Source organism: Barbatula barbatula (genome assembly GCF_947034865.1).
Source record: "Barbatula barbatula genome assembly, chromosome: 5".
Lineage (NCBI taxonomy): Eukaryota > Metazoa > Chordata > Actinopteri > Cypriniformes > Nemacheilidae > Barbatula > Barbatula barbatula.
The window spans coordinates 23805457-23814667 of record NC_136769.1 but is presented as its reverse complement, the minus strand read 5'-3'; positions in this window follow the sequence as shown (position 1 = coordinate 23814667).

The following is a 9211-nucleotide window of genomic DNA, read 5'->3' as shown; positions in this document are numbered from 1 at the left end:
GTTCACTCCAGTGTGCAGCACGACAGCTCCAACGTTGACGTTGTCCTTCAGGATCGCAGGTACCTGCGCAGACACATCAAGAACACGAGCGCCGGGAAAACAATCTTACCTTACCTTTAGTGGAGGAAGCGCGTACGTTCCGGACGATCGAGTCTCCGATGATCACAGCGTTGCATTCGGTCTCGCAGAGGGTGGCAAATCGGTTGCTGTTCGGGATCTCGAAGACCGGTGGCGGCAGCTGCGTCATCTCACCGGTCCTGGCTTGCGCCTTTTGCCATGGGTGTGCCGGTGCAGGAGGGAAGTTAATTCGGGCTGATCGTGTTCTCATAGCCTGGGCTCTGTGCAGAGAAACACGCATAGTAGAAGTGGAAGAAGTATTGTAATCGCGATGAAAACTTACCGCGGATTTGCCAGCTTCAGCACAGGATGTTTCCAGCGCCGTTTTACGTTCTCGCACCCGTGTCTGCTTCTCAAGTAAATCCTGGATCTGCTTCCTCAAGCGTGCAAGCGTTTCCTCATCTGCACTCAAAGGTACAAAAAGGTCTGAAGCATTAGCCTTAGCCATTAGTGATGTAATAATGAGAACAGAGATTTAAGCAGTATGCAGGCTTGTAATGCTAACAGGCTTAGGGCTAACACAGAAGGATCCGCAAAAAATTATTTATCAGTAGTTTAACAACGATTTTTGTTTATGATATACTTAAGGATAGGTTTCACCCTCGCTTAATAACAATTTAAGACACAATTCTTCAAGATATAACAAGAATAGACGATGTATTAGATTTGAAAGAGCACCCGCTCAAACCACGCGCTCTCAGTAAACTCAGTATGTGCTTTATACATACTATCACACAACCGATATGCATGATGAATTTGTAATGATGAATTTGTGTACCTTAATATAAAGTGTAACCTATTCAGGGTATATACAGGAATCATGGAGCTAAATATAATGCTTTTTAAAACTTTTTTAAGACTTTCCATGTCAAGTTTCTCTTGGTTTAGTGGCAGGGTCATGGCAGAGACTCATGTTTTGTGTGGAGAGAGGCAGTTATGGCCTTCTATGCACTCTCTCCGGTCTCGTCTCTGTTCCCATCCTCTCGTTTCCTCCTTATTGATTCATGCCCTACACCTGTTCCCCTCTTGATTTGGTCCCTTATTTAATGCCCTTGTGTCTTCTGTCTTGTGCTGGTTCATGGTGGTTGTTGGGTGAGCTCCTGTGTGGTGTTAGTTTAGTTAGTCTACTGTAGTTCATGTTTAAAGTTAACAGGGTTGAGGCTGCCGGACTCCCTTCCAGGGTCGAGAATGCCGGACTCCCTCGCAGGGTCGCAACTGCCAGGTTCCCGCTCAGGGCCGAGTCGCCGGACTCCCTTCCAGGGTCAAGACCGCCGGGCTCCTCTCCAGGATCGAAGCCGCCGGAATCCTATGTTTGCAACAGAGCCCCAGCCGGGCGTTCCAGGTCGGTGCAGCCGGGCCTTCCAGGTCAGTGCAGCCGGGCATTCCAGGTTGGTGCAGCCAACCATTCCAGCCCAGTGCATGCGGCCATTCCAGCCCGGTGCATGCGACCATTGCAGCACAGTGCATGAGGTCATGTCGTGTCCATGCATTTTAAGACATCATCGCCACTTTAATCGGTTAATTTGGCAACGCTTGCTTGTATTTACTATATACTGATTGTAAGACAGCACAACTAAACAGTCTAAGTTTGTGATAACTTATAATCAGAAGGGTGGGAAGGAAGCACAAGATCATTCATTGAGTGACTAACCCCATGCAAGGGTTATTGGTAACGCTTTAGATTACGGCCTGCAATGTACCGCATAAATAAACAGAATTTACAGTGGAAATACAATAATGTACCTCTACAGTACATATCTGAATAGCTAAAGGGGAACAATATGTCAAGTTTGGGGAATAAAGGGTTAGGGTTAGGGTAAGGAACGTTTTAAAAATATTTATGAGGGAACAGCATGCCACACATTAAAACTCATAATACAGTCTGCTCTTTGAACAAATATGAAAAGATTGTATACAAAATATATACAAAAAAGTATATACACCTCCTCTGTATTGGACTACATCAATTCCACCATTGATAGTGTCACAACTCAGAAGCAGATCACCACATACTCCAATCAGAAGCCATTGATGAACAAGGAAGTGCGCCTCCCTTTAAAGCATGCAACACTGCCTTCCGATCGGATGATGCACAGGCCTATAGTACTTCCAGGGCAAATCTGAAGAGGGGCATCAAAAAGGCCAAGCACTGCTACAAGCTGAAGCTAGAGGAGCATTTTCCAATTCTGAGCCTTGACGCATGTGGCCGGGCATCCAGGCCATAAGTGATTACAATCCCAACCACTCCATCCCCATAGCCACAGATGCCGTCTTCCTGAACGAGCTTAATGACTTTTATGCTCGCTTTGAGAGAGACAAAAAGGAAACCGCTACCAAGCTCACACCCTCTGCTGACCACCCAATCATCACACTAAACAATGCGCGCAAGGCTGCTGGCCCAGATGGCATCCCTGATCACTTACTCAGGGCATGTGCGGAACAGCTCGCTGGGGTCTTCACGGACATCTTCAACCTGTCCCTCGCCCAAGCAGCGGTTCCAGCATGTTTTAAATCCACCTCCATTGTGCCCGTTCCAAAACCTTCTAGCCCGACGTGCCTGAACGACTACCGCCCTGTAGCATTCACACCCATTGTTATGAAGTGCTTTGAGTGACTGGTCCTGGCACACCTAAAATACTCTCTACCACCCACACTGGACCAATACCAATTATAACAATAGGAGCACAGATGATGCAGTGTCCATGGCGCTGCACTCCGTGCTCACACATCTGGACAACAAGGACACTTATGTACGCATGCTGTTTGTAGACTTCAGCTCTGCTTTCAATACCGTCATTCCTTCCAAGTTAATCATCAAACTTGGAAACCTAGGCATTAACAACTCTACCTGCAACTGGATTATGGACTTCCTGGTGAACAGGCCTCAGCTTGTTAGGTTAGGCCACGCCTGCTCCACCACCATCACCCTCAACACTGGTGTACCACAGGGCTGCGTACTGAGCCCCTTTCTCTACTCCCTTTTCACACTCAGACGATACAACGGTGATTGGTCTCATCAGCAACCTGGCCACATGGTGCTCAGACAACAACCTGCTCCTTAACACCTCCAAGACAAAGGAGATCATCGTGGACTTCTTGAAGGCGAAAGGAGGCACACACGAACCCATCCACATTAATGGGATGGCTGTTGAACGTGTTTCCAGTTTTAAGTTCCTGGGGACTCATTTTTCGGAGGACCAGTCCTCGACCACCAACGACTACACTTTCTCCCATTGAGGACATCCAGAAGAAACGCTGTCTTGCTTCGAGCTTGCAGCATTCTCAAGGACTCCTCTCACCCCGCTCATAGAACCAGCAGACTAAGAAACAGCTTTTTTCCCAGAGCTGTTTCATTATTGAACTCTGCCCCCCACTGATTCTACTACCTCTCATACCTTTAACTTCAATGCTGCTATAACATGATTTACATTGCACTACAGGATTGCCATGCATGACTGAACTGTACACACCAGTACTTCATGTTATCTGCTCTACTGGACTGTTTTCACACACACAGCATAATTTGCACTCTATACTGCTCACTTGCAGACCAGGAATATTATACTGAATGCTCATTTGCACTAATGGACCACTTTCATAACTGCATTAACTCATCCACTGCACTGTAACTTCAATAACTGCACTAACTTATCTACTGCACTGTAACTCTATTAACTGCATCCACTCATCTATTGCACTGTAACTTCAATAACTACATTAACTCATCCACTGCACTGTAACTTCAATAACTGCAGTAACTAATCTACTGCACTCTAACTCTATGAACTGCATCTACTCATCTATTGCACTGTAACTTCACAACTGCATTAACTAATCTTCTGCACTGTAACCTTATTAACTGCATTTACTCATCTTCTGGACTGCAACTTATTAACTGCATTAACTCGTATACTGCATCGTACCTTTAATAGCTGCATAACTCATCCACTGCACTGTAACTTCAACAACTGCATTAACTCACCTATTGCACTGCAACTTCAATAGCTAATGTCAATAATTAATGCACACTTAAGTCACTTGCACTATTTTTTTGTCTAAATTATTATCTGTTCGTAGCCACCTGTACATTAATGTTCATAGTATATAGCTATCTGTATATATTGTTCATAGTACATACCTACTGTCATATTTTCATAGAACATACCTACTGTAAAATATTTTCATAGTCCATGCCCACTGTATAATATTTTCCTAATATTGTATTCTGTATTTATTCACTGTATATCCTGCACTTGCTAATTGCACTTCCGGTTAGACCTAAACTACATTTCGTTTCACTATACTTGAATCTGCTAAGCTACGAAAAGCAATCTCTGAGCAACAGCAATTCTGGGAATCTTTAAACATATCTGAAATTATAACAGTCTGGATTAGATTGGGTATATTCAGTCATAGCTAAATATCAGGTCAAGGATTTTGGATTTGTTTTAAAGGCGCTGATATGACATTAAAGTCTCACAAGAAGCACTCACAAAATGTATCTGAACCACCTAAAATGAAATGAAGCAAACCGTCATTAGGGATTTTAACTGAAGCTCTGCAGCAAGTGAAGACATGACACATTAATCTACTGCCTTCACAAACAGGTCATATTAAAAACTGGACACTTTTTTAAAGTAAAACTCTTTCATGATTCAAAAATAAGGCTTGTGGGTTTTAGTCATAATCTGATTTTCGCACCTCCACTACTACCACATCATGCTGTTCCTTTTAGGGATGAGAATATTTGTGTCCTCGCAGGATTGCAGCCAGACTCCGTTCTTATGTCTGTCTTTCTTCTCGTCTTCCTGATGCAATTCTTTGCCTTCAGAAACCATTAGTGCCCATTCAAAATAAACATCAATGGAGCGCTTTGATGTGTCTCTTGGCAATAGCCCATGTCTCAGTCTCTGTCCCAATCTCTCTCTCTCTCTCTCTCTCTCTCTCTTTCGTCCTCATTTATCCCCGAACCACTCTTAACCCCACCCCCTTCCCACGTTTCACAACTAAGCTATGATTTTACCTGGTAAATAAATCTATCAACAGGGACCTAATTTTTGGCAGAACCAGTTTGGATCCACCCTCTTTAGAGGAACAAAAGCAAGATAGCACAAGGCTATGGCTTTCCATACAAGCTAATGTTGGCTTGGAAGTGATCTAAGGCCACACACACAGAAGCTAGTTAAAGCCACCCGAGTAGTACTTAATGCCAATTATCACCCCACACAATGAAGTCAATGAAACAGTAAGCGTCCTCAGAGCAAGCTCCTGGCACACACCGCCTGATATGGTTACTATGTTCCCTCCCACGTGCAATTCTGTGCTATGGGATATGAGAGCGCTGATATCATATCATCTAACAGTTATCTAATGGTTAAGTCAGACGACACCTGCGATCAACTCTAAGGAAACGCAGAGATGTTCTTAGAGGGTATATGGATGGAAAGGTCATCGCTGGATAGGAAAATATAACCATGAGGCTCCTAGATGGGTTTAGATCAAAGGGCAGGCAACTTTAAAAAAGATGGAATGGACAATTAGGGAAAAGGGAAGTGATGGTCAAGGGTCAGGCATGCTCTGATGTCTGCCAGAGAGAAAAAACTCCCAGTGGTGCCAGACATGCACAGAGCATTTACCACTGTACCAGCAAATCTCTTAGCATGCACTCATGGAAAAAACAGGACTCCAGTGGCCAAATTACATCTGTATGTATTAATATTCCACAAGCAAGCAAATTAAAGGCTGATAATAGGAACAAATATGAATTATATTTTCTCACTGGGGTCTGAAGTACTTCATTATGCCACACCATTGTCTCTGAGCATGCACACACTTCCAGGGGCTACTAATCATCCAATTAGCCCGGGCAAAAGCAGTTGCCCCCCTGGTAAAGCTTACATCTTCCAGGGCAGAGGTAAGGCCAGGGCTTGGTCCAAGTGTGTGGAGGTGCTCTGAAAAGCATGTCACTATTAACATCACATCCCCTCCATTTGATGAGGAACACTTGGAAGCACTGAACTAAGATAAAGCCATTCATGCATTGAACTCTGCCAAAACAATAACAACAATACAACCTTATGTTTCCTCCCCACAAACTGTAGTTTGAGAAATGCATTTGAGAAAACAATAGGGATGTTCTGGAGGCCTTCAACTTGGAGTTGGTTTCTCATGGACCAAGCAACAGGGGTTGAGATTTTAATTATGCGTTGAGGGGCAGGCATTCGGGGGACAAACTAACCCCCAACTGGCAAGAACCCACCTGGACTTGGATGGATGGGATTAAGAGCCAATTGGGGAGTCTCTATATGTTATACCTGTATAAGAGAGACAAAAGCCACTTTCAGATGCTTTAAAAGCTCATGACAGTCTAAAACTGTCAGAATTATCAGCACTGCACTGTGAAGACTCCTTTTACTTGCACATCCAAACTGTGTTCAACATTATGTGCAACGTGCAAGGTCAAATCTGTTCTGGACTTCACTGTCAGTGGGATGTGAGTGTCAAAATGAAAGGATTTGCATTGGCTACCCTCTTGAAATAAATCAAACAAACTGTGTGACATGGATTACTGTAAGAGTAGGGAAACACCAAACTGACAGCAAAGAAATAGTGCTTAGGAAATTAACTATGGCTTTGCTTCGCGTCACCTCACGAAAACGATGCCATTAAACAACCCAGTGCGGTATTCCATAAATCGGGTTAAATTTAGCTAAACCCTGAACTCTGGGTCAGTTAACCCAAACCTTGCTTACTCGGGGTGTGTCGGTTTCAGAACATGAGGGTAAGTTTAATCAACCTTACGAAAGAAATACAGGCTAAGGAGGCTAAGGATCAGAAAGACTTTATTAAGAAATACTGATAGTATGTAAACACGTTTGATATGACTTCTTATGAACCTGAATTAAAGTGATAAAGGGAAATTACATCTGTAAACACTATACAGGTGATAACCTAATAAAACTTATTCTGGGAATCAGGCCTGCCAGACTGGGAATCGAACGCGCAACCTTTGGGTTATAAATCTCTCTAATCATTACACCACAACTGCCCGGAGATGTATCAAAAATTACCTTAGTTAGTGGAGGAGAACAATGAGATGCAAAATTGCAAGAATTGTATTGTAAAGTGCACATACTATTTCAGCATCCAATTATGTTTGGAGATTTGATAATAAACCTAATTAAAATAATTTACAGTATTAATGTAAACACATAAAGCAATACATTTATTAGGAAGATCTCACATTATTTTATTTAAAGCTTATTTTATAAGATTACAAATCATAATATTAGCATAAAATCAGTTGTGAATGCTCAATCGCAATGGTGGAGTCTGAAAAGAAATACTGTTTAGTAATACTGCAATATGTGCTTCCACAGCCACTTGATGCTCTTCAAAAGCACACACATGCACAGACAAGCTCTGAAGCTTGGTGATGTTTCCATAAAATGAACTAACCCTGGAACATAACCAGCAGGTTATCTTCAGAGAGTGAGATGCTATGGTTACTTGCATACCTAGAAAGTTACCTCCGTTTTTGGAATCAAAAGTTGAGGTTATCAGCTAACTAACCGTGCAATTAAAAACTATAATTCAAATGTTCTTACGCGCGTTGCAGTGATTATTATAAATTATTCATTCATGCACATCAAAATTGTTGTCATATTAATTTGCTCTTTTAATCCTTAGTCAAAAACATTAAGCTCCTCTCCCCCTCTCAACAACAACTCTTCTCTTTATGACGTAATGCCTGAAAAAAAGATAGGACTATACTGACTGTCCAATGAGTACCGGTGGTGTATTAGGCCAATTTACAACAATCCAATCAATTAGGGAAGGGCAACTCGTAATCCCGCCCTACTTTTTTCTAATTTCCAAAGAAGTTTCACTCAGATACATTTACATTGACATTTATGCATTTGACAGACGCTTCCAAATCCAAAGCGATTTACATTGCATTATACTATACATTGAATCTGAGTATGTGCAATCCCCTGGGATCGAATCCATGACCTTGGCGTTGCTAGTGCCATGCTCTAACTTCTGATTTTCATGGTGACTTTAAACTTGGCTTAAAACCTGGTTTAAACTTTTAAATTTACCTGGTTATGTCACATAACCAGGGGCACATTACCAGGGGCGCAACTACAAGCAGAATTAATTCATTGCCTGAAGGCTGACCAGAAATTGTAGCGTTAGGCATAAATGGTTATTTATAGCACATCGAAGGGACCTTAGGATTTCTAAAATAAACTCAATAAAATAACAATATAAACTCAGAAAATATATCATTTTATTCTTTTAATTAAATGTTTAATTATTTATAATATATAAAATCCAATTTTAATATATAATTTAATCTCTCAAACTCTCATTGCTAAAAAATATTTTTTCTTATAGTCAAAAGTTACTTTTCAGGGTCATCTTTATTTACGCTGTGTTCAACGTATCTATTTCTTTCTTGAACAGCTGCTTTGAGACAAATGCAAATTGAAAAAGTGTTTAAAAAGATAGACTTGACTTAAGAAAATAAAAATAGTAGACCGTCTATGTAGTTTATACAAATTAGTTAGTTATTAGAAAACAGCTATGTATCAACACAAGACTCAGAATGCATTTTAAATCGCTAAAGAGGGACTACCAACAAATAAACATATAAAGTGTAAATATGCAAAACCACAGGCCTCTCTCAACCACAACCATCCACAAAAAAATCATACAACCGTACTAGTGTTCATTTAAAAAATATAACTTTTAATAAAGGCTACATCTCTTCATAATTACAATAATTAAAGTACCAAGTCATCTTTAAAACAAAGCTCTATATAATGCATAATTTACATTTAAGTGAAACACAAACAATGTCCTTGGGGGAAGAAAACATTGAAACAATGTCATGATTGAAGATATTCAAAGCTTTAAAAAATTCTAAAACATAAACCCCTCAGAAAAGTAAGGGAATATTCACACCCTGAAACAGGGCAGCACACAGCATGGTATCCGTGGAGGCACAGGTACTATATAATACACCAGCGATGGCACGTTCTTGTCCATTTATGCCAGTGCATCGCAAGATTTTGCCCCTGGCGCTTGG